This window comes from Dromaius novaehollandiae, chromosome 2 (assembly GCF_036370855.1).
Source record: "Dromaius novaehollandiae isolate bDroNov1 chromosome 2, bDroNov1.hap1, whole genome shotgun sequence".
Classification (NCBI taxonomy): Eukaryota; Metazoa; Chordata; class Aves; order Casuariiformes; family Dromaiidae; genus Dromaius; species Dromaius novaehollandiae.
In genome coordinates this window covers 159,775,167-159,801,414 of record NC_088099.1, presented here as the reverse complement: position 1 = coordinate 159,801,414, position 26,248 = coordinate 159,775,167, and the positions used below count along the sequence as shown (strand labels likewise).

Genomic DNA, 26,248 nt, shown 5'->3' with positions numbered 1-26,248 from the left:
TATTAATATTTAGTTATAGTCATTCCTGTTTCTATTCAAATATTGTGTAAACTGATTTTTTTTTGTAACAATTTTGGTGGCTTCACCTTTTTCCGAACTTAATAGCATTACGTCTATTTTAGTTTGTTTCTCAGCAGTAAATGATGGGTTGGGAAAACTTGTGTTCAGGTGTTTCTCTGATCTGGTGATGCAAGTTGGCATTGCATTATTCATTCATGGTCTGAATTGCACATTTCCATCTTGTTTTGTTAAGTATGAGTAGTTTTCAGAGCTGAGAAACCAACTTTCGGAAGTGTGCAGGTTAAATTCAGGACGTGGAGTGTTTAGTCACTACTGCAGTTTCTAGCATACTTCAGCCTCAGCAAAGTAGGAGGAAATTTCATAAACATATATAGTTGACCTTCTCTAACAGCTAAATTGGAATGATCTTAATTTTTCTTTCTGTCTAAAGATTGTGAGCAGTCTGCCCTAATCTAAAGGTCATCAAAAGATAGCCAGATAACATTTGTTATTTGAAGAAAGCTGCAATTTAACTTGTTCTTAAATGCTTAATTTTTCTTGTTAATGTCTTATGGCACTATGTTTCTAGTGAAAGTAGCCATGGAAATCATAGCAATATGCAATGCTGCCAGCTAGTGTGATATCCCTGAGAGCCAGGACGTTAGCATGACTTAACTTCTGGGTAGGACTGATTTGTTAATATGAAAATTAACTCTCACGTTCTCTCAAATTCAGATCTGTTTCAGAATAATGCTGCACTTCTCATCTTTTCAGAAATCTGTTCGAAATATGACTTACACCTGAACTGTCGTCATTCGTTAAGACCTTGTTTTAATAACCTGTTGTCTGAAAGCAAACTTGAAGGAAATACTGGACTCCCTGGATAGTTTTGACAAACCGTGTTTTGTTTAAAGATGAATTGGGTAGCTTATCTTTGTAGTGGCTTCATATTCTTAAGAAAAACAAACCAAAACTCTAAACTCTCTCTTAGCATAACACAGATGTGTATTGTGTATGTAACTAAAACAATGATTTGGCAGAAGAAGTATTTATTACTGACTTAAGTTGTTTTAAAAAAAACCCCTCATTGCTGAGCACCAACTTGTGGTGCATGTGTATAAGGATTATAAGGAAATAACTACAGTTCCAACTGTATGTCAAATTATTGTGCTAGCTACTGTTCAAATAAGTGTCTTAGTTCTGTAAATGATGATTAAGGGAAATGAATACATTTGCTTTGATCTCGGTTGTACAGTGACAAGACCTTTTTTAATTGTGTCGTCATTAAGCATCAGTTGATTAGATCTGACTTCAGGTGGCTATGTTTAAAATCATCTCACAGGAGTGGGCAATATTTTCCTCCCCATGGTGTAGCTGGATTTTATCATAAGTAGAAGGACTAGACTCTGTTTTATGCAAGATAGGGTAGAAGTAGGAAAAAAAAAGTTAGCAACTGAGAATAAATCTCTGGTCTCTAAGCTTAAAAGGTGAGATACAGTTTTAATTACATAAGTGTGGTGTTTAAGATGGTGGAACTGAGCTTTCTGGCCAACTTCTGTGTGCTTAACAATCTGAATGCCATTACGTCCTTGATAGGATAAAGCAAATAGGGATGAAATCTTTGGTTTCGGGAGTTAGGAGGAATTGGGTGTTGAATAAGCATACAAAGTAAAACTTAAATCTCTTAAAGTGTTTTAGGGTAATATGTTGACTGGCAAATATCATGCATTTTGAGTTGAAGGCTGTGTGTTCTTGGGATTTAGGTTACTTTTAAGTGTGATTGTTTGTATGAATGGTAAAACTTTTACTCTGAAAGGGGTGATAAAAGTCTCTGGCAAACAGGGAAGTTGACATGCAAATTTGTTTGAATTCTCCCTCTGATTTATCAATGGTTAATTTTTAATGGTTAGATAGAGAAATGCTATGTGTGTGTATACTTGTATCCATCTCTCTATCTATATAGATACACAGAAATATATATACAAATATATACAAAATCTGCAAGTGTACTTGGCAGGCAGGACTCCTCAACCAAACTGCTGTAAAACAGAAACTGATGAAAGCTTGATGTCAGTTAAAAAAAAAAAAAAAAAAAACTGAAATGGAGCTAGTTAAAATTCTGTTCTTATTCATAGCTCAGCTTTAACGGCGTTCATGGTACAACAGCCCCCCCCCCCCCCAAATTTCTACAATGTAATGGTTTTAATTTCCTGCTGTTTCTCCCAGCTAACCTTTTGTATGCTGTAGCAATAAGGTACGCGTCGTCTTTACCCTCCTGAGAGGTAATGGGGGCAGGCGATTAGTATTCTCTCGCAGCACTGCCTCTGTCTGATTGCTCCTTCTAAGCTTAAATAAATTCATAGCAACTCTTCTCAACTTAATTAATTATATCAATCTTCAATTTCATATCTTCCTTTAGGTCCATGTATCTGAAAGCTTTTCTACTGACAATATCGGTTAGGCTTGTGAAGAAGGAGCAGTAATTCCTACTAATCCAACTTTGCTTAACTATTGACACTGATCCGAGTTGCTCGTGGGGGGGCTTTACTTTTAAGGAGCTGTGTCCTGTCTTTCCATAACTGTCTTAAGAAAATCCAGCATCCTTCCTGCTTGTAGACAGAGCTTTTAAGGAAAGGTGGAAAGGTAATCGTTCAGGCCACCTGGTCTCTCTGAAGGGGCAGGGGGGAACGCCAGGTAGAATTTCAGGTCTGATAATGGCACAGCAATCTTTAAGCTAAGAACCACTTACTGTCTTGCAAATACCGTTTAATGGATGTCCTCCCTTCAAAGTGTTGAAGACAGATGCATTAAGGAAAAGTTAAGAGACAAATTAAATCCTGTAATCTTGTCACAAGCGCCTTTGCTGTCAATGTGACTGCAAAAGTAATGTGGAATTGGTTGCCCTGATACCTGGCTTGGAATTCTGTATGTGTGTCAAGTTTTTTGTGTGTGTGTGTGTGTGGGGGGGGGGGGTTGTTATATAAGTTTTAAGTGTACTGTAGGATATAATGGCAAACTCCTCTCACCTACAGGGAAGTTCTCATTTACCCTTTTGCCTCGCAGATGCTTGTTCTTATGCATAAACAAGATTGCCTTTACAGTTTGAATGCTCTCTCAACATTGAAAGTGTCCAGGAATGGCATTCCCTGATTTTTCATCTCTATTCTGCTGTGAAAAGGAACCAACTGCCAAGATTTTTCTATCAATGAAGAATGCTTCTCTGCACTTATGTGAATATAGCTATATAAAGACGGCGTGAATTAGAAAATGTTCTAAAACCGGAAGTAGGTTATTCTAGACTGAAGGAGCAGATATTGGGTCTTGCTTAACTTCCCCTTTTAGTCAAGTAACAGCAGTAGGCTGAAAGCCTGCCTGCATGTAGCCTTAATACAACACAACTGTATATCTTAATGTTGTGAATAGTTCTGAGTTCGGAGAGTTACAAGAACAGGGCTTGAAGCTTCAGGTACGCCTTTGTTCTAGCATCTCAGGTCAGCTCCAAGTGGACCTCCTACTTCATTTGAATAACTTGCCAGTGAGACCTTGGACAAGGCCTTGATATCAAGTCAAACCTCCATGTGCTGGGATTACTCCCAGAGTTCTATTTTTTTTGGCCCGGTTGCTTTTCCTACCGGTAATTTTGGGACAGTTTGATGTCTTTCCTAGCTAAACCTAGGGTTGTGGCTTGGGATTCTTGGCAGCTTTATTTGTGCCTACTGATTTCCAAGTGACAGGAGTGAAGATGGCCAGGTATTAGTTATTTCTGCTGCTTGCCAAAATTCTGCACATCAGCATGGGTCTGGAACTGTTTGCCCTTTGACTTCAGAAATGGAAAAATATCCAAGTGTGTGGACAGGTTTGGGTTCCTCTGAATTAAAGTAGTGTCTATTCCAGTCTCCCAGAGTATCTGTTTTGTGAATAGGGAGAAGTAGACTTAGTTCAAACTTTTGAAAGCCCAAATAAGGTATTAAAGGTCAGTCACTTCAGAAGGACTTATTTTCCTTAAAATAGCCAGATGGCAATTCTAAAGAATAGAGAGGTCAGAAATAAGTTTTCATTCTTCAGCACAGGGCTACAAGCTAAGGAAAAGGCTGAAAGCTACAAATTTGCATCCTGAGATTTATGTTTATAGTAGTGACTTTGAACTGTGTTGCAACACTTCTGAATGTCTTACTGATTTGAATGTTCGTGATAACAATGCTTGCATACCCGGGAAGCCTGTTAAAGGTGAGTAAATGTGCAGCTTGATGGTAGATGAAATTTACTTTTGTCAGAATCAGTCACAAACACAGATATAAAAAAATTTCATTTACCTAAAAGTATTGCTAAGTCTTACACTTTCAAAATGTTTTATTATAAAAACTCGTGGTGAGTCTGAGTTCTGATGGAATGCAGTGATAAATTCTGGTCAAGATGCTCATCTGTGATGATGTTCTCCTGTAGAGCACATTTCTGACTGTCAGCTCTGAAAGTGGTTGAAATGAGTGAAAATTACTCTAATTTCTGTATGAGAAGAGCTTGAGTTGTTTAGGACTGTTGCATCACTTCTTCCATTAGAGATATCTGAAATAGTACAAGATGTGAAATGCATATCTTTATTTGATTCACTTAAGGCACACAGCTGAACTTGGATACATTTAAAATTGATAGCATGAAACAGTAATTCAGTTTAAACCAGGAATTTCCCAGATCAGTACTGTTTGTGACAGCAGCTTTGTGGGAGTCCAAGGTATCTTCGGTCTAGGGTCACATTACCTGAAACTATTTTCATCAACAGAAGCGTTCAGAAGTTGGAATAGATCAGGTCTATCCATTAGGGGCCTGCTTTGTTTTTCTGTAGGGAATTTGATACTGTCCACTTCCAAAGGTATGTGAGCTTGGTCCTGTGTGGAGGTTGGTTTTCCACACTGCGTATTTTTGATGGTGGTGAAATTTCTGGAGGCTACTGGTTGTCCAAACCTCTTTCTGGTCTTTAGGATAGAAAATCGAGGGTGGGTGGGTTTTTTTTGTTTTTGTTTTTGTTTTTGTTTTTTTTTTGGTCCCTCTCTGGACAGAAGTACTCTTCTTTTTGCTTTGTACATCTTTGGAACTTCCAACTCGTTCTGTGTAAACATGACTTAATTCTATTTGAGACTGGGATACTGAGAAACTGGCTGTTTTTGCCCTTCACCTGCTCTCAGCAGTGATGCAGAAATCTCAAAGGAAGTGAGGCAAATATTTTGGCTTTGAGTTTAAAGAATATTTCTTTATAAAAGAGAGCAGAAAGCTGCAGCTGGGAAAGGATGCAAGTCACTGCTTCAGGTAATGGCTTTCATTGGCTAGTAGAAAAGTTACAGCATTTTCTGAAATCTCTATCATCAGCTTGGCACTATTCTAATGTACCTTTTCAGAACAGTGTTTTTTGACATAGAAGTTAGTGCTGGAACAGCTGCCTGATATTATGAAAAGACTGCTTGTTGCAGAAACTGGATGTCTATAAAATACTCCCTGATAATTCCTTACGATAATCAGTATGTTGATTGTGTGTGTGTGTGTTTGTACTGGGGTTTATGGTAATGAAGAGATTGCTTCCATGTAGTTCAGCGTGCTGCCATGCATTGCTTTGGTTGTTCTTTGCAGGCGTGCGAAGGGAGCGAAGGAGGCTTGAGAGACCACCTTACATGCAGGGGTTTCCTCACAACTAGCATGAATTAGTTCTCATCAATGGACTTCTGCTTTGCAGTGTTTGCCAGTACCAGTAGGATGTGATGCAGTCTAGGCAAAACTCGGAGTGCCTTAAGTTGCTACTTTTGAAGCCCCTTCTCTTGGGAATGGTATATTTTAACTGTGAGCTTCAAAAATTGGCAATGGAAGTGCAGCTGCTAAGGGCATTTACTGTGCATTAGCAATAGGACATGGAACCCAGGGTTACAGAGATACCACCTTCCCAGACTAGGCTTGTTTCCCTGTCTACTTTCTTGATTACTCATAATCTGAGACTTTCACATTTTCATGAAGAGTTTTGGTTTTAGGAAGCTGTTCTAATATAAGTAGAATGGTGTGTTTTTCTGTTTTATTTTGTTTTTAGCAAGTACATTCTAACTGCGTTGCATCTTAGCCATGTCTCTGTAATAATCCAACAACAGCAAGCAATGTTGTAATTGGAAAATAGCATCAATAGAATTAATACTTGCCCCAAAGTTGACCTGGATTAAAGTTCTTTCTTTCCATGCATGCTACATTTAATGTGCATTTTTCTCCCTCTTTTATATTGTTTATTTATAATCTTCAGAAAAGGATGACTTGATCAGCAGTTTGGGATGCCTGCATGCTGGTTTGTTCCAAATAGTCCTAATAATGAATCTTCTGGGTAGAATATTAATCTGCATATTGAAGTGGAGTTACTCTCTGTTATGTCCAGGATTACACTGCACTGTCTCGAATGATTATTTAATTTCATCCTATCTGTAAGGTGTAAGATGCTTAAATTTTCAGTAATAAAACAACTATTTCTAATAATTTGCAGGCTGACGCCTCAGAATTTAACATCTTTGCCAGACAGGAATGCAGTATCTGCCTTTTAGGGTCCGCTCTGATTCAGTAACTTGTGTTCTTAATGTGCAGTAGTACAGAGATTTCAGAGGTATCCTGCATATATGCTTCACCTGATGTTTTCTCAGTGACCACCTTCAGTGTGATTAACAGCCTGTCCATAGTTTTATCCCCTTCAAGCTTCACCCAATTCTGTCTTTATTGACTCCTGCTGTAGCAGAATTCAAAGACTACAGGCTTGGCTAGAGTCCTGTTACACTAAGTGTTGTACGTTTAGCCTCATTACAGATGAGAAACTGAGATACAGCAATGTTAATTACCTGAAAGCATGTAGTAAAAGCTGTAGTAAAAGCTGGGCTCAAATGCATGTTTTTCTAGTTACTAAAACATTAGACTGAGTTTGTATAATTAAGCATCTCCTAATAAAAGATGTTTGTAAGATAGGAGCAAGATTAGTAAATCTATGTAAGACTCCTTTAGATTCTCTGTAAGTACACAGTGACTGAAAGGATATCCAGGCAAAAAAACTTGTGTTCTCTTAGATCTGGTAGATCTCAGTCATTCCCTCCCTGGCCCTCCCCCCCCCCCCCCCCCCAATACTATTGGTGCTGATATTTGCATTTTTTTAAGTAAGTAACTGAATTTCCAGAAAAATATGGGAGAAAGGGGCCCAGAAAGCCAACATCTGTTTCTAAATTTGTGTGATAAAACACTGAATAAGTTAATACTTGTCTTGTTACTGAATCTTTGAAAAGGGATTTGCTTTTATTGAAAGACAAAAATAAAGCTAGAGAAAGCCATGCTATTAGCAAGAGAGCGCTTGCTTTACTCTTTAGAAACTTGGCCTGCCTGTTTTAATGTTTTCTGTGAGGTTCATGACAGTACCATTAGGCTAAAGTAATCTAGTTTTGCCACAGTGACAAGCATATCTGCATTAACGAGATTTACGATTCTGTAAGTCTTCTCGCTTCTTCTGCCTTGTCTTTTGTCCTATTCCAGTGTTCAGGGATTGCTGGCAGAAGTTGTCTGCTCTGTTGGAAAGTTCCTGCTATATAGGAAGTTTTCCTAGAACACCAATAAATCATCCACTTCTTTGGCAAAGTCTTGGCCACATGAGATGTCTGTGATAAATCATAGAAGTTCATGAATGGCAATGCAAATAATTCCATAGTAGGTAATGTTTGTTCTAGCCTGTGCTAGGCATGACAAGCCTTGAACTAAATCATGTCCATCGTGAAAGTTAACTAACTTCATTTATCCTCAGACTCCTTACAAAACAAATGTTACAGAGGATCTCTGTAGTTGCACTGAATGAAACCACGGCCAGGGAGGGTTTAATCAGTCCTTCTATGGCAGACTGGATGCTCTTAACTGCGTGTAGCCCTTTCCTGTCAGCAGCCAGACACGTATGTGGTGCACTATTAATCTGTGCATCTGTACCAAATCCAGTACACCCTGTAGGCACTGCATGGTAGCCTTGAACAGATCGGTACTATGGCACCGTAAGATAGGTCCAGTTCCTTCCTAGGAGGCCTGCATGTGTGGGGCACGTGCAACAGACTTGGTATCTCCCACCAAGTTGGAGCTTGTTCTGGGACTCTGTCACACAATTCATGTAACACTGTCCCACACGCTGTGTTTCTGAAGAGCTCGGTAGTCCCTGCCGTTCGTTTTATTGAACGTAAATCTGTTATGTGGCATTTGCCGATGTCCTGGTCTTGTGGTGTGGTAAAGGGCCCTGTGGGCTTCTCACAAAGGAGCAGCCCAGAGCAAGCTACACCTGTAGAACAACTCGCTGTCACGTGGCTGGAAAGTGCTTTGCAAATGAATTCCCTGATGGAAATTTGGAGATCGCAGAAGCAATAAAATAAGATAAGAAGACACCTTAATTTCAAGTCTAATTGCACTTTATCAGTATCTTTTCTCCCTGTTATTCTATTGCTCTTGAAATCTGTGGTCCTAGAGCTGTGTCTTGATGACTGCAGATATGTGCAGGGTTTGTACCCATGATACTCTCGCTGCATGTGCATCCACTCATAAACATGCTCCTCGACAAATAAAGGGAGACTGTTGTACACGCATCTGCAGCTTTAGCTATGTACAGCAACTTTGCTTTTCCCGAAGTCTGGGCTGGCCATGGCTATAGAATGTGAATTTTATGTAATACCGTGCCTTTGCTTCATGTGCATATTTGATTTCAGTTTTGTGTCTGCTTTTCTTAATGAAAAACTGTAGTGCAGAATCTGTTAATCTTGAGATAAATGTTTCTAGCCTTTGTGGTTGTGGAAAGCTTTGAAACGTGGGCAGTCCGTCAATAAAAATAGCTTTTTTTTCCTGCTTGTCTGCTCTTTGAGGAAAGTGTTTGATTTGAAAATGGTGAACTGACTCTGCTGCTGCTTTCTCTAAAAGACATATATAGCCATTTGAATGTTGGTGTTTCTCTCACTTCAGCAGAAAAACACAGGAAAGACTTGTCCTTAAATGCGTCTTCTATCACCCCAAGTGAAGGGTGTTCTAGAAAAAAAATGTTCAATTCCAATATTGATTTAGCTAGTCATTGATTTAGCTTTTACTACACTAAATGTAGTAAAAATGGATTAAAGCCTCTGGAGATGATGACATCTCCAAACACTCTTTCAGCAAAGGTCTTATACTATGTAGATAGCTAAACGTTGGGAGGATGTGGGAGTGGAAGAATGGCTTAAAGTTCATCAGGTTTCCTGTGCTGAAGTAGGAGGCCAGTTGTGTTTAGCAATGTCTCTCTAGTGAGAACCGGATGTAAAAGTCCGAGGTAGTCTGCAGATGGCCTTTTAAGGGTAGGACTTCCTAGTCAAGGTCTCAAACATGGGCACCACAATACCTTCAAAAAAACAAACCAAAATAGGTATTGGATCCTAAAACAGTAATTGAGATCATTTAAGCTAGGAGCTTAAACTGTTTACACATGAGATCGAGAAAGCTATAAACACGGCTAAGAACTGGAAGTATTCCCTGCCCCTCCGTGAACTAGATAACAAGCCTGTCTAAGGCTAGCTGATGAGAAACGTAAGGAAAAAAGGTTATATTGACCAAATATCCAGACTCGGCCTCACAGTATATCTACTCCCCATGCCAACCCCAGGTTTCATAATTCAGGGTTTTTAAACAGCATCTGATGCAAAAGAGATGGGCTCTGTTGTGGTGTAGCCTAGTGATGGTAGCAAATGGGAAACTGCACTCTGATCTTCTGCATTTGTGGAGGCTTGAACCCATCTTCTCCTCACCAGCTGGGTTGGTGCCTTGGTCAGCTGAAGCTGAGTCCCATTGTGAATGGGGGTGTGAGGGAAGGCTCCAGGGAGATTTAAGCACAGTGGAAGCTGGTGAGGAAGGCGATGGGAAAGTCCTTGGTTTTAGTCCTCGCTCCCAGCGCGGAGGGCAGAATTTTGTCCAGTGGAAGACTTGAAACTGTCCTTGCAGCAAGACTGTGCAACTTCTAGTCTCTCATAAGCTTTACCTCTAAAGAGTTCCTGTACATTACTCATGCCCTTAACCACTAGAACTCATTTCTTTGATATCAGTCTTACTGCTCTGCTGGTTCTTGTTACAAGTAGACTTTTTTATTGTGCCATCTACAGAGAATGAACAAAATCAGAACTGATCCTATGTTCATTCCATGGGTCAATTCCTGTTTTATACAGTGCAGTTTATTCAATCCCTTGGTGTATCCAAGGAGCAACATATATATTAATTGAAGTCTGGGGTCAGAGGATGTGCTGTCTGTGCTTAAGTGTTGTCAGAATGAAGAAATCTTCCAAGCTCTCTCTCGTCCCATGTGGCTAAAACTTTGTAAATCAAAACATAAAGCCAGTAACTTGCTCATGATATCCAGTTGCCAAATTTATGAGAACTTTGGCAAGAAGGATTACGCAGTTCTGATCAGCTTTTTGTAACTTAGGCAATCTAAACTAATTTGTCTTCCTCCTTTGGTGAGAGGATGTTTTTGATACAACAGTAGGAAAGGTTGCTCCTAATTCAGTCTGTGTATTATTGTGTGCACCTACCCTTTTCACCCACCGTGGGAATGGCTATGAAAACCTGCTTCGTAACTAAGCAGGAGCACATTTCGTCTGTGCCCTGCCAGTTCCTCTCCAGGCTGACTCACTGCAGGGTGGTGAGCTCCACCACTGGCAACATTCAGCAATCGGGAAAGGGAGAAGTGGTGAAGCTGTCCTTCTTCCCCCCCCCCCCCCCCCTTAGTGGGGATCTTATCAAGGTACATCTTCTCAAGCAGCTTAACACGTATTTGTCATGTTTGCATATTCCTACGAACATTGATCATTGGAAAAAAAATACTGTAATAGAGGCTTTTGTCTAGTAAACAGACTTCTTAAAGTACAGTTAGTGAATTCAGCTGATTCTCTGTCTTTTGGATGTCAGTCTGGGGACACAGTACTCTTAGACTGATAGAGAAATTCTGCTGCCCAGAAGTTGAGGGCCAGGCTAGGAGGAAAATGGAGGTGATAAGCTAAAAATAGCTGTGTTTCGCAGGAAGCGGATGGCAACTAGGGCTGTTGGATGCTATTCCCCTTGATTTAATTTGGTGGAGGGGGAAATAGTCTCCTGCAGTTATTAGATGCTACTTGGTTACCATCATTCCCTGAAAATATATGTCTTCATACCAGGTCTCTGAATTTGCTTGTGAGGTGGCTTGAACTTTATGCTTTTCCATCCTTGATGCAGTTCTTATTTCCCCCTAAATCCTCTGTCATTTCCTTAGTCCTCTGCAAAGCAGCTTTTACATATAAGTACCAAAGACTCTCAGGATCTTGTAGCATCGCCACTAGCGCTGTAACTTGCTCCCATGTCCCAGACCCAGTTCGTGACACCCACAGCCACATACATGCACAAGCCTGTTGTATGCCCTCATCTTCCTGCTTACAGGTCTTCTAATCCACCTGAAAGTTCAACCACTTTCTTTAGTATTTTTATTTCTTGCCTCCCTGGTCTGTATAGTGGAAGTTAAAACTCTTATTAAGGGTAGGTTGACCATCCTTTCTTTAACAGGAGCAGAGGACAAACACATAAGGGGTGACTGTCTTTTAAAGGGGAACTGAAGAAAATACCGGTTTTGTTGTTTTTGTCACATCCTATCTCAGATGTATTTTGGCTGCCTGTAGTTAAACAGTCTGCCTCATATTAGTGTATTAAAATGGTTCCTATCGGTACAAATGCACTGCTGTGTTTGCCTTTGGAAACAAAGCAATACACTCAGTGTATGGTTAAATGAAATGGGTACTTAGCAGTATTTAGCAGAGTTGCCTTCTCCCTCTTGCCATGTTTGTGGTAAGCATAGGCACAGCTTTCACAGCCCCAGGAAGGCAGGAGAACCAGAGCGTTCGAAGATAAGCAGCAGTCTTATGATAGTCAAAACTTCTGAAGTGTGAACAGGCTCTCCCGAGTCTTGAGCATGCAGTATTCCCCGGCGTGATAAAAAAGCTGATAAGGGTAGTCTCTTTGGTTTCAGACCTTCAGTAGTACTTGGAGTGGTTTTGAAAACCTGTATTTTTAAGGAAAAGTGGCTAAGCCAAGTCATGTAATGCTACTGAGTTCAAAAGTCCAATATTTGAAAACTGAGATACAACACTGAAAGGGGGGAAAAGTATTTAAAATTGGAATTAATTTCCACGATTTTGGAGTAATTAACAGAGGAAAAACTGATCACTGTTCTTTCTGATAAATTACATTTCGATTTCGAGGAAGGTACTGTCATATGAAAAACACAGGGATTGATAATACTTTAAATCTGTATCAAATGTTTATTGTGGGGGAGAGGGAAGATTAAGTATCAGTCTCCTACGTCTCTGTCCCTGCAGCTCTTAAATTTAACGGGACAATCTTCACCTTACGGACAAAATTAACTTCTGATACTTGAACATGGTTTGATGTTTTCCAGATAAAACCTATAAAGAATATCATCTTATATTCAAGTTAGACAAAATTAGCTTTCCTGTAATTCTGAAATTGTTCTGGTGAATGAAGAAAAGTAGTCATTGGAGGGGAAAAAAAAATTAGCAGGGCATCTCTTGTGTACTGTGGTATGGTGTGTGGAAGCAGAGCTGAGCAATTTTCTGGAAGCAAAAAAAAAAAAAAGCCTTTAATTTGTAGTTTGTAATGTGTTGTAATGTAATCGTTATTAATTATCAATGATGCACAGTGGAAACTTGAACTATGGAGTTTTAGTATAATTCTTTTGATCTTAAATATTCAGTTTCATTACTCTCCTGAAAATAAGCAGATGATGAATTATTCCCCTTTCAGCTGTGTAGGAGTAAACTCCTGGGAATATTTTAATAGTCCTCTGACTGCCGATTCCTCAACTCACAGGCGAGCTTCCTCTTTTAACTTTAATTCTGAGTTTTGGCAATATGTTGGCAAGGGGGAAAAAAAAGTTTTAATGAGGGATGAACTTTTCTAACAAGTTGTGCTTTCCATGGAGCAATCTGTATGAATTCTGGTGTTTATAGGTTTTGTTACCTTTGTAGGAGACTCGATCAGTTGTCTTCTGCATTGATAAGAAGCTCTGCAAGAATTTTTTTGACTGCTCAGTTTGTATGGTCTCTTATGTATGGCAACAAAATTATTTATCAACAACCATAAGCCAACTGAGACTTATCTTTAAGGATCTTTGAGTGTGTTTTTTTGTTGTTGTTGTTTTTAAGCCCATTCTGTATACTCTTTTTAGATATGTTTTACCCTGTTGGTGGGCTGTTACGACTAACAGTCTGTTGTGATCTGTGTTGGGAAGGATACATCATCTTAAATCACTGTTGCTGTCTCTTGTGTGCTTTCTGTGTTTTGGACAAATAAATATCAGACACAGGCTGAGGTGATGTGTGTACTGCATGATTTTAAATGTGGATCATGTCTGTCCACCAGTGCTGGATATACAGGCTAATGCCAGCTGGAGTTACTCCTAAATATACATCAGACAGAGCTTTTTAATGTTTGATTGGTGAAGTAATTTGCTCTATTAAGCTGTGAAAATGTAAATCTTTCTAGATTTTGGACATGCAGCATAATTTATCAATAGTTGAAGAAATTAAATGCATCTCTCAAACTGCTGCAGATTGTCACCTCAGTAGTACTTTTGGGAGTTGAATATTTAGGATATTTGGCCAGAACAAGGCAGAGAACTAGAGCGCAGGTTATTAGGTCAGCAGTCGGTACTTTGAGCAGAACTTGGAGATGCTTTGATCTCAGTTGTCCTCTGCATCTCAGTCCCAATTCATGCAGGCAGCTCTGGCACATGGCTTACCAGGAAGCCTTGCTTTAGTGGTGGCTAAGCCTGAAAAAAATTTCAAGATAACTTTAAGCCCCTACCTACAAAGTGCTGCGCCTAGCAGTATTGAGCTGCTTTGCAACGCTGCTTCGGGGACTTAACTCACATGGAGCACTCTGAATCTTCTCAGTGAACATAACCCATATGTTTTACCATTCTCTCTGGGGAGTGCCTTAATGAAACTTTTCAGGGATGTTCTTCCTTGTAGCTTAAGTAAGGCAACAGCACCCACGTGCCAGACTGGGGGCCTGGGAAGCAGTGACCGAGGTTCTACCTGCTGAAACACGGATGCCAAAGAAAAACAAGCATCCCGCAATTCACAGAAGCAGCTCCTTGCACCTTTTTGCTTGATACCAATTTACTTGAGCATGAATTTCATATAGAAAACAAGATTTAATCAGGCACTGAACTGCCGTCCCCATTAAGTGGCAAAACTAATGAAGCAAGGAATAGTCCTATGCAAAAATTCCTACGTAGGTGTAACTCCCGGCACTACTTTGCCTTTCTCACTGAAGGGCCAGGCTGGAGAAATGGGTCCTTGCAGAGAAGTGGCAGCCAGGAGAGGAAGTAATGCCGAGCAGCACGGGGGGTGGCGTGGGACTGTGGCAGGATGAAGTTTTGGGATGGAGCTGCTTCATCCTGGTTTAGGTACTGCTTTCAGTAAAACAAAATCCTGCGTGCTGCTTCAAATAATTATGAAGAAGTCTGAACGTACAGAACTGGCAACATGGTCATATGTGGGTTGGCCTAGTGGAAATTCGAAAGAAGTTTTCTGTGTAATAAAATCGTCAGTCATGCTTGAAAAAGTCCATTCTGTGGTACTGAATAGGAAGCTTTTTCTCCTGTAGCGTACTAGGGTAAAAGGGTCCAAGTGTTTGGTTGACTGTGTTAAAGGAAATTATGCATGTTGCAATCACATAAGTGCTCATTCACCCGTGGGAACTGCAAAAGCTTGCTGTCAGCTGTACTCTGAAGTCCGCAGACAGCAAAAGTGCTGCTCTGCTCAGCGACTTACCGGCAGCGTGAGTATCAGATCGTACTGCTTCCACTCGGGAGTCTTCACCAACCGAATTGCCAGGAGTTGTTGACTCTACGCGCTTGCTTGGCAGGAGGAGCCCTGGCTGAAGGGGACTCAGACGGGGTAGCAGAGCGTTTGTTTAAAAGCAAAGTTTACGTTTTAACAAATCTAATAGAGCGTCTTGGATCTTTTCTAGATTTCTCTCTTGCACAGAGAGAAATAGTTCAAAAGTGAAAGCAAAAAGAGAAATGCTAATTAACTGCAAGGTTTGGCAATTTGGGTCAAAGGCAGCAACTAAGGTGAACAGGTAGCTGGCAAATAAATGCTTTTTTTTCCTGCAAATGTCATTGTACAAAGCACTATCTGTTGCAACTGTGTGCATCTAGGGTGGCTTCAGGTAGGACCATTTGATTTTATTTGTTAAGTTGTGCATAAAAATTCTTACTAATTGTCAGAGTCCTTGCTTTCTCCTCTTCTTCTAGCTGTGCTCTTTAGGTTGCAGGGCTCTTCTGTGCAGGAAATGTGCTTTGGTAGTAATTTTTGATGATAGTTCTCACTGTAACTAAAATCACAACTTCCCCCTCTTCCGTAGCACTGTGGCCTGCATGATTAGAAATTTTACAGCAAGGCAGCATACTTCTGTGTTAAATACTTGTTAATCAGGATTAGATATTACAAGGAGTGCTTCATAGCTGATTAAATACAAATTAACATTGAATATCATGTGCCTATTCAAGTGGATCTGCAAATGTCATTAACAGAACAGGCATTTTATATTTCTAAAACAAGTTTATCATAAAAGTAGTTTCATTGCGGAAGGTAGTTGGGTTTGCTATTGAAGCAGAGAGACAAGTGTGATTCCGTTGTACAAAATGGGAAGATTGTTCTTTAAAAGAAACCTTGAAATACTAAATACTGGCAGGCTAGATTTGGTACCAGGAGAAGTAAGAGCTACGATGGTTTTACTGGAGCAAGTTTACCTGAGAACACTCAAAAGCATCTAAGTTAGCTGAAATGGAAAAAGCCTACCAAACCCCAAGCGAAGAGGCTTGCTTAATGCAACCGCAGACAGGTGCCTCTTTGGCCTGTTCATCGTCCAGTTACCGTACTAAAAAAAGGTGGGATTTGTTTGCCGTATGAAAACGGCTCCAAAGGAACTTAACATTGAGAAGGCTGTGAACAGATCTTGGTTTCCGATGGAAACTCTCCTCCAGCCTGACTGTACAGGCACTAACTTTGTACAGCAGAGACTTTGCTTTGGGGCAGGAAATGTAAGTACTCTCAGAGTAAACTCGGAACAGTAAAAACTTTCATTGACCATATTTGTCTTTGACTGGTGAAAACTGTAGAAATGAAGCTTTTTTTTTTCCCTGTACAAAATATATATGACATTGTAAATAAAACTTGAACTGAGAGTGTAGGGGGTTTTATCCTCTTTTTCCCTGTTGTAACTATTTGTAATTTAGCTCCCTAATGCTGAGATGTAATGCTCTATTTTTTGGTGCTGTAATTACGTGCATCTTTGCTCAGTAATGGTGAGATGCAATGCTCTATTTCTGGTGCTTGTGATCATGGGTAGCTAATTGCCTTTCTGACTCACAGAAGAGTTCATAAGGACGCCTTTCCATTTGCTTCTCGTGTCACTTCTCTAAAATCCCAACTATTTTTGATATCGGTGTGTTTTATTTGGATTCTTAAGTAACTATGTTTGATGACATCACAGCAACAGGGGATTAACTTTGACTTACCCTGGTAATTGAAATTCTTTGTGCCATTTATCTTTAATAGTGTTCTTCTGTTTGTTCAGATTCCGAAGACAAGCTGTGGCATCAGTAATCTGAGGAAGGGGAGTTCTCTGTTAAGACTGCAAGAGGATACTGCCAACTGGTAAACGCTTCTTTAGGTGTCTTTGCTTGTAGGATGTTTGTGTTTTCCATTAATTTGGTCTATTGAAAGCAAAGGGTAGTTTATGCAATAACTGTTTTTTACCATTAAATGTATTTTAATGACAAAAAAGGGCAGAGTATTGGTATTTAATATGTAGGTATTTAAATCACAATATGAAGTCAGAATGCAAAATGATATAAATCCCTCTTCTCCCTCTAGAAGAGGGGAAAAAGACTAGCATTTTTTTCTATAGCAGGATATTAAACATTGTCGTCTATTTGTATTTTCTATTCTGACTGAAATATTGTGTCTGTATCGCTTACTATACAAAGACTATCGATTTGAAATGTAGTAGTGCCAACAGTGCAGCTTCACATCTGATGCTTTGAAGACTGAAGGGAGGGAAAAAGGAAACTTTAAAGAAATACAATTTAGGTGTAGAACATGGCTAAGCATGCTCAGTTCAGATGCTTTAGAAAATGTCCTTAATGTGCTTTTAATTACTCTTTTTCCTGAGATAGGAGATACTGGATTTACAGCTAGCTTCTCAAATACATCATGTTGTAAATGAAGTAGCATTCTTCAGTGGAGGGGAAAACATCCACAGTGTGATAAATTAAATATGCATTCAGTTTTCCTCTGTGATTACCCCTTACTAAATACTGCTGACAAAACCTGAATCTTAAACTTTTATTACTGTTACTACTTGAGCTACAGAACTAAGTAAACTAGTGTCAGGAGAAGGTTCTTTGTCCTGAATGGGACAAACAGCTGGGTCCAAGGTTAAATGTGGCGAGAAGAAGCATCCTCGCCAGTAAGGAAGCATTACCCTTTCATGACCCAAATATTTACAGATGCTGTATTAAGCTTCCTGTGCCAGTTAATTTGCTTTAGTTTTATAAGCAATTGAGGATAGCTTTATGAAATTGTGTTGAGTAGCTTTTGCTATAATCAGCATTGATAAAGAACGTTAAAACACTTTGTTCAGTTACTTGGCCAAACTTGCATTAATAACAGGTAAGTTTTGAAGGCTTGCAGTGGTCAATAGTGTGCATCTGTCAGAAACAGCGCAGTGAAAACAGCGTCTGACTTTATGTAGTCTGTCTTATATAAAAATGATTTGCATAGTACGGCTATTTGGATGCACTAATTTCAAGAACTTTGGTGCCCGAGTCTGTGAGGTGGTGGTCCCTGACGCTAAGATATGTATGGAACTTCTTCTCAAATCCCAAATCCGAAAATGCATGGCCCTCAACTTGCAGAAGAGAGAATCTGTGGCACATTGCATGTCACAGTTTGAGATAACAGAGCATTGTATTATCAAAACAACTTTTGAACCACACTAATTATCCAAGAGTCAACTTTAATTTAATCCTTTGGATTATTCTGATTGTATATGATATGAACAAACTGTGTATGTCTGTCACTAAAATTAACAGCATAGTTTTCTGTATGGAAAATTGAAAAGCTGATTAGCCTAGCAGTTCAGAGGAGTGCTAGGATTCATCTGTCCGTTTCCAGCTTCCTTTCCCCTTCCCTCCTTTCACCCCAAGAAGGACAAGTTAAATGGGATGGCCATGCTTAGTGACACTGGAAAATCCTAGAAAGCAGCTCTTCGTCTGCAGCAGTGGTAAAATACTTGTATTACTTCAACATTTCTTTTAGGGCCAAGCAGGGCTGCTTAGTTCTGGGTCCTGGACTTGGATCAGGCCCCAACTTTGGGAATATGCTGAACAGTTTGGTCTATAAACACCACTCGGGGTAGAGAGTGCCTGGGCCTTGCGTGACTGGTGCTGAGCCAGGAATACTAAGCCAGTGGACCTGGGTCTGGTGCAGAGTAGCCCAGACAGCTGTCTGCAACAAGCATGCCTGCTTTATCCAGGTTTATTCCTTTTGGTTGTGATGTTTCAGCTGCCCACTATCACAGATGCTGACAGACATGAGATATTTTACTGTTTTTCCTATTTTTCATGTAGTAGCTTTTCTGTTTCATTACGTTTACTGACTTGTATAGAATTTTTTTCCAAGTATCAGGGTCATTTAGAGAAGATCTTTATTATTATCTCCTGCTTTTGGGTATAATCCCTGATAACTATTCATTCTTGTCTTAGAGCTGTATCTCTTACCTGCATGCACAAAAAATTTAAAAAATTTTCTGTGCAACTTTGAATTAGTCCCCTGTAATGATGATGGGGGGGGGGAAGAGTCAACTGCTTATCATGTTAAGGAGTCTCTGTTGCAGCATTGATATTGTACTGTCTGTGGATTAACAGATTTTGCATTTTAACTTAGTAAATATGAAAACACCTTCCGTATTATGTGTGCAAAGTGGAAGCAAATGCATGCCTGCAGTCATCTTATTAGTTGTGAGAACTCTTTGTTGTGGCTTGTGTAGCTCTTCTAAGAGCAGCAGTTGTCCGACTGACAAAACTTTAAATGTAGTCCTTCCTTTTGGACAGTATCTTGAAAATCTCTTCTGTAACAATTCTGGTCTTTAGTGCAAACGGCTTAACATGTGGTAGACAAAAAAAAAAAAAAAAGGGGGGGGGGGGTTCCTATTTGTCCCCATACCTCTGTGCACAAAAGGTTAGTAGCAGATGATCTCATCCAGAACAGGTCATGTGCTGAGAAAAGCCATCTTGCATATGTTATGCACTTCTGCATGGCTTTGACTGTCTGGGAAGTTTATATGAAAGTTAAACGTGCTGCAAGAGATATAATGCCAGGTTCTGTTCTGTTTTGCTCGACCCTAAATGTTTCCTCTATTAAACCAGGAAATAGGTGTTAAATAAAATGTGCAGCTTTTAGCGTGTGCTTTCCAAAGCAGCTTTCTTATTTGGGGAAATATTATGTAACCAATATAAAAAGTAGTGAAGTTAAAAATGCTTTTGAATAGCTTGGAAAGCTTTCATCGTAGAGTCAACGAGATAGCAACAGTAGGATAATACGAGAACCATTAGGGTAAAAGAAAAATCATTCACAATGAGGTCACATACTGTAAATACACAAAGAAAAATGTACATCTTTCTGACAACTGAAACCACTTTTACTTCCCATTTGTGCCACAAGTTAAAAACAATCTGCTTTGATAGTATTGTTGTAAATCTATTGCTGTAGGTTTGCCTATAAATCCTATTTACAGTTCAGCAGAGCTTGGGGAATTGATTTGTCTCAGCTGTGTAATGATGGGGGTATTGAAATGCTGCTTTGAAGCTGGATGTTAAGTACAGCTTCTCTTTGCGTTGTTGTCACTGTCTAGAAAATATTTTGGTAGAACTCTTCATCATTTGGCTCGTCTTTTACCAGCGTGGATTTATTTTGTATTAATGCTGGTATCTAAGGCAAGAAACAGAAACAGCTGACTTTTTAATCCAAACTGAGCTGTCTCCTATTTATTGCCATAATGTATCTTGGGGCTTGTTTAATGTGGTTGGTCATAATAGCATTGAAATAGATTGATGGGCCTAAAAAGTTCTGGGCAATCCTGTGTGTGTTAAACTCTAGTAGTGCATATTACCATTGAATGCAAGTAAAACTGTCTCTGCTGATGTGCTGTAATGCAGTATCTCTACTCCCACAGGGGGCTTATAATTATTTAAAAGCTTGAATGAAAATGGTGGTAGATCTGAAAATGATGAGGGACCGGTTAGACTGAATGAAGCAGGATGGTCAGTGTAGAAGTCCTCCAAAATACCCTTTCTTTGAATGAAGTAGTCCTACTGCAAGACTTAGGGTAAAGTTAAAAAAACAAAATGATTTTTTCTGGTTTAGTGGCTTGCATAGTCGCTCTGTGCTCTGCTCGAGCCTTTCACCATGCCGTTTTGTTTATGAAGGAAAGCTGCTGTTTTTCCTTTACCTGTAAATAATTGCTCAAGACAACATGAAGTGTTTAGTTCTGTTTGTTCAATGAACCTTCCAATCAAACACATTAATTTAAGGATTGTTTTGACTTTTTAAAAGTCGCTTTTAAACAGACCTGCAAAATATGTAAACTTTTTTCGCGAGGGAAACATCTGACCTACAAAGCTGTGCTTGTGGAGCAGGTGATGAGGCTTTTGCGCTGTGTACTGCGGGGCCTCTTCTGTCAGGTCAATGCCAAATGTTGCTTCTTCACTTCCTGACTTACAGAAGGGCTCTTAAATGCTTCTTAAAGGAAATTTCTAGGGAGGGGGCTTTGCTTTTTTGGTCCCCTCTCCCCTAGTAGGGAACAGGACTACTGACATTTGGTCCTTCAGGTCTGGTTTCAGCTTGCTGCTGCAGCCGCCCTGGGGCCACGCTGCCTTCAGGCCGCTCCTGCAAGCATGGGGCTGCAGCAGTAGGGATTGGACGTCCGTCTGGGGGATGTAGCTGTTCAGTAAGGACCTTGCCTGAGACTTTTGTGTTCCCATATTTTGTCCTATATTTGTGGTCCTGTGTTCATATGTAACTGTGATTTTTGTGCATGCTTCCAAGTTAAATGTTACCCAGTAAATGTTTCAGGTCACAGGTTAAAATGAGCTGGTCAGATTGGTCCTGTCTGAACAGTTAGGGCTAGCGAGTGTGTCTCAGTGGGCGGCAGGGTATTTGTGTGAAGAGTGATTGACACAATTCTTACTAGTGTTGTTCCTTATCATTTTTACCTGCAACTAATCATCCACGTTTTTCTTTTTTTTTAAATAATTCCAGTCTTCTATTAGTGACTTGTTATTGTTTGGTATATCTGAAAAGCTTCCTGGTTTTTGGCTGGAACAGTCGTTATAGATATTTCCATGTAGGTGGCCAGGTAGAGCTCTCGGGCCACGCTTAGGCAGGCTGGAGGTGCTTTCAAGAGCCTCGGCACCATATTGCGGTTACTGTGGCCGGAGCGGAGCTGCTGTGGCCATCGGACACCTGGTGGCTCTCGGCCCCCATTGCTGCTGCACCCAGAGCTCTGTCGTGAGGTCGGGCTCTCAATTTCTGCTGCCGTTGGGAACCAATTTATAGTTAGAAATCACCAAAACTGGTAAAAATATGTTTTAGGTGGTAAGTTGCTCTGTTCTCTTATTTTGTTTTTTTATAATATACATTTCTTTCTGCTCATATGACCTAATGTAGTCCTGAAGGCAGGACTCAGTGTTTACTCTGACCCCTCTGTGTAAGTGTTATTATATAGGGCCCTGGGCCTTAATTGAGCTTGCTTAGAGCTGACAATATACTACTAATAATGTTCACTGGGAAAGACCTTTTAATTTTTTGCCTTATCATTTTCATCATGCAACTCGATGAGTCTTGCTGCAAACTTTCTGGGACAGGGTGCTGTTTTGTTTCTGTTGTGCTGTTATTAATGAGTCATTCAAAACTTTCCATCTTAAACTTTGTCATAGTCTTAAGACATGATACCGTTCATATGGCTCAGATGAGAAGCAGTTGAATCACTTCGTTGGTATCCAGGAACACTTCAAATATGGGTGTTAACAGCATAACATCAAAGGAGGCATCAACTGTAGACAAATAGCAATGTTACATAGTCATACGGGAATTAAACATGCAAGAGGCAGCAAACCACAGTATCGTTCAGGGTTATAAAGATGTTCAATACCTATTTCCAGTGCAGGAATACTTGAGTACTTTTTGAGTAGAGAAAACCTGACTGATAGTTCTTCAAAATTCTGCGTGCGTAATATATGCGGTACTAAATCACTTCAGAATATAGATTTATGACAGTTCAAAAGAAATATAGGCAGTAATATGCTTTCAGAAATAGCAAGTTCAGTCGTTTGAATGATTTACTGTTAGGCAGTAATTTTTTTGCGGTTTGCAGCAAAACAGGAAGTTGCATAGCCTGCACATTGGTTCTGCTTCCCTTCTTCTCCCTCCCCCCAGTCCTTATTTTCCTGAAAGTCCTTGTTTTTCTTCTGGTTACCTAACATCTAGCTTTGAGAAATCAATAAGGATTATTTGGAAATATTCAAATTAATTTTCTGATTTGGTGAAAAATGCTTTCTACTTGAACTTCAGCTTGCACTTTTTTTTTCTATGTAAAACTTTGAAAGTATGAAAAAAACAAGATTATGATGGTTCATCTTACCATTTCCACTAAGCCTCTGAGCTTTAGCTAGCATCATTTGCTGCCTGAATTTTACCTATTCAATTATCTATCAAGGTAATGGTTTACTTTGGAAAATATAGCTATAAGTAGCTTGTACTTTAAGGGTCTTAACTGTAACTTTCTATAAATTTTATAATTTGCCTTATGATTCTTCATGTCAATGTAGCATTAGGTAAATCATGGCTCTTTTTTAGAGTACTTTCAAAGAATGGAAGCTCTTAGCCGTGCTAAATAGCGCATTCCTTCAGAAGAACTTGTTGAGGTGTTTTCCCATTCCCATAAGTTAAATTTCTGTTGGAGGTAGATGCAATATAAGTTTTCGTGCAGAACATTAGGCTCGTATATCTGTTAATATCTTTTTATACCATACAAGGTTCTTAATTTTTTAACCTTTTCAGATAACAAGAGTATAACCCAGTCATTCTTGTTGTTAGTGTAGTGCGACACCTAAACTTCCTTGAAATATTTACTTCAAAGCAAACCTGATAGCTCATTGCTGTATTACTTTGAAGCCAGATCTTCAGACTGAGTTACAGAGAAACCGAAATCGTGCTTTGTGGACCTCGCTTGTAGTACAGCTGAACAGCTACTTGCACTAAATTTGGCAGATGGAACTGCATGTGTCTATAGACATTTGGATGGAGGGTATGAAGAGTTCATACCAGCTATATTGCATTTTAATCTGTGAACAGAAGACCAAAAGCATAACATCTGTGCTTTTGGCAGATGTCTAATACAGGTCCCGAACTCCCAAGAAGTTTTTATTTGGACTGCTATTTCCATCATTAAATTATAAACCTTTTAAAACAGGCTTTAGTTTAGTAATTAATGAGAGAGACTACAAAGCAGCTTTGAGAAATGTTATAGGATAGGGAAAGGCTTAATATAACACATAGACTTAAGGATCCCATTTAGCTTTAGAAGGCTGACCAGGCAATGAACAGAGAAGAAAGATTTGAGCTGTTTTATATGAACTAAGGTAACTTTGTACTAGTGACAGATACACTTACCACCATTATATAGGTTTAACTGAATATTTGATAACCCTATGTATATAGCAGAACCTTCTTTTAGAATTGCTAGTGTTAATCTGGGAGCTGGTTTCCATCTAGCATTAAACAGAGGTTCCTCTGCAGATGCCCTGAAGCTTTCTTTGAAACATGATCTTGATCTTAGCTTTGATTTACTTTCTGTAGATTAGCCACCTGCTATTGTTAGTAATGTAAAATGTAAGTTTTATTACTAAACATTTCTTTACGTTCTTTTCCATTACCCACAAGGTGTGGGATATATGTGGCTTAGGGTTGGTTCTGTGTTGTGTTGTTCTTATTGTATATTTTAATGTGTGCTTCTAATTCCAAGAGTACCTAGGGTTTGGGGTGTCTTTCTTGAATTTAATTTCAAGCTTGTGACTGAGGGAAGAAAGCAGGAGTGTCTAGAAATTGCCCTGAGCACTACAGTCTTTGAACCAGGTCCTATTTTGTTCAGTAATATGAGGACAGATGGTTAAGATTTGTGGACTGAGAACATCTGTGCCATAGTCCACCTCTGGCTTGCGCTAAGTTTTTCAAGTTGGTGGTACTTAGCAAGGGAAAGCTTATGGCAGTCTTGAACTTCAGAGAAGCAGTTCTAAATGCTTTCTATGCAAAAGTAGCAAATTGGAGTGTTTTTTTGAAGAGCAGTAAAGTCTGCATGCCTGGTACTTAATATGGAGTACAGAAATGCCTTTGTGGGCTTTCTTTTAGTGGTGTTATAAGCTTGATAGTTTTATGAAGTACTTTGCTCTCGAGTTTTCTGATGAGCTGGTATGCCAATCCATTACACTGAAAGTAATCTAGAGTCTCATTACAAAGTTGCTGTCTACTCAATGTTATTGGTTCATCAGAGCCAGAAAAAACTGAATGTTAGCTGCAAAATCACCTTCTTGTAAGCAACTGTCAATCCAAGTCTATGCCTATGTGTAGAGGCTTCTCAGTTCAGTCAGGGTTGGGCAGAAGATGCTGGTTTCATACTGGAAGTTACGAGTTAGTTTGTGCTCTTTCAAAAACCTGTTTTCATGTGCTGCTGAGTTGAGCAGTAGCAGTTCCAGTCTAAGATGGACACCCAAAACACAGGGCTCATTCAGTGGTTTTAGCCTGTTACAAATCTTTTCAAACTTCCTTATCCACAGTGATGGCAAGTTTACTTAGCGAGTCTTTTATATTTGGGTAACATTTGACTTCTCTTAACTTCAGACTTTTCCTCTGGCAAACTGAATGATACTTGGTTTTGTTTTCTTCTGAAAATGGATGGCTGCAGTTGAGATGATTCACTGCTCCTCTCTAATGGCTGTAGACATTTCTACTCCAACTGCTGTGGCAGCCCTTTGAATTCCTGCTGTAGTTGGCCTAAGATATTAGCATATGCTTTGGCCTGTGTCTGTTGTAGGGAAGTTAGGCTGCAAGTCATAGACCATAAGAAAAGTTTGGTGCCCGTATATATGTGTATGCACATGTGTATACACACAGGTGTGTTTGTGTGTATATGTGTTTCTGTGTGTGTATATATGCATATATATGTATACACAAACACACACACACACACACATACATATATATATATATAAAAAAAATAGAGATTCCTAAAGTGAGAGGTATAAATCTTTCTGCTGTTTGACTCCATAAAATGGTATAAAAACCCCATGAGCTTTAACTCATGGAATAAAAGATACTTTTCTGCCCAGAACTGCTTCTCTCCATAACATAAGTTAAACATTTGACTGCCTCAGAGTAGCAAATGCTAGGAAAAATGCTTGATTCTGTATTAGTCAGTTTGCACTACCTGTTAAATTGTATAGTCTACATGTCTCTTCTTGTGCCTCTTGATAATACAGGAAACTATTTTTCTGCAGATCCAGACCTTAAGAAGCCAAGTCAGAAGGGAGCTCGGATATAGTGCAGATCCTGCGCACTAAGTGGGAGCACCCGCGTAATGCACTCTGCATAGCCGGCTGCTCATTATTCACATACTCTGGTGTGTCTCAGTCGAGGTGCATCTTCCAAAAATGAGTCACGTACTGAATCCCTCACCCTATTAACTTAACATCTGGCCATTTTTAATGGGTGTTCAGTGGTTATATCCCATTGATTGCTGGAGACCTATGAGTTAATTCCTTATCCGTTTAGCTTGTGCTTTATTGTATAGCCCAGTGTTAACCTCTAAATTTACAATATCACTTGATATGAAGTCTTGCTGTGCAAAAATCAAGTATCTATCAGCTTGCCAGTATGAGCACATTTCGAGCTATCAGTTTGGTTTAGTCTGACCTATTTTGCATGACAGCATGCTCATTGGTATTAAAAGGTAGGAATCCGGTTAATGGGTTCCTGCGCTAACATCTGCTTGCCTGTTATTGATGTTAGCCTAACTGACCTATAATTCTCAGCTT

At 39.6% G+C, this 26,248-nt stretch overlaps 1 protein-coding gene across 5 annotated transcripts in view; it reads left to right on the top strand.

The window, feature by feature from the left end:
- CYRIB (CYFIP related Rac1 interactor B) overlaps window positions 1-26,248 on the top strand; it is a 97,282-nt gene that overhangs the window by 38,278 nt on the left and 32,756 nt on the right. For 3 of the 5 annotated variants that reach the window (XM_064507870.1, XM_064507869.1, XM_064507868.1), the window contains exon 2: window positions 16,675-16,754. The exons of the other annotated variants lie outside the window; for them this stretch is intronic. The gene's annotated coding sequence lies outside the window, so the exon portion shown is untranslated. The remainder of the gene's footprint in view (window positions 1-16,674; window positions 16,755-26,248) is intronic. 5 annotated transcript variants of the gene reach the window in all.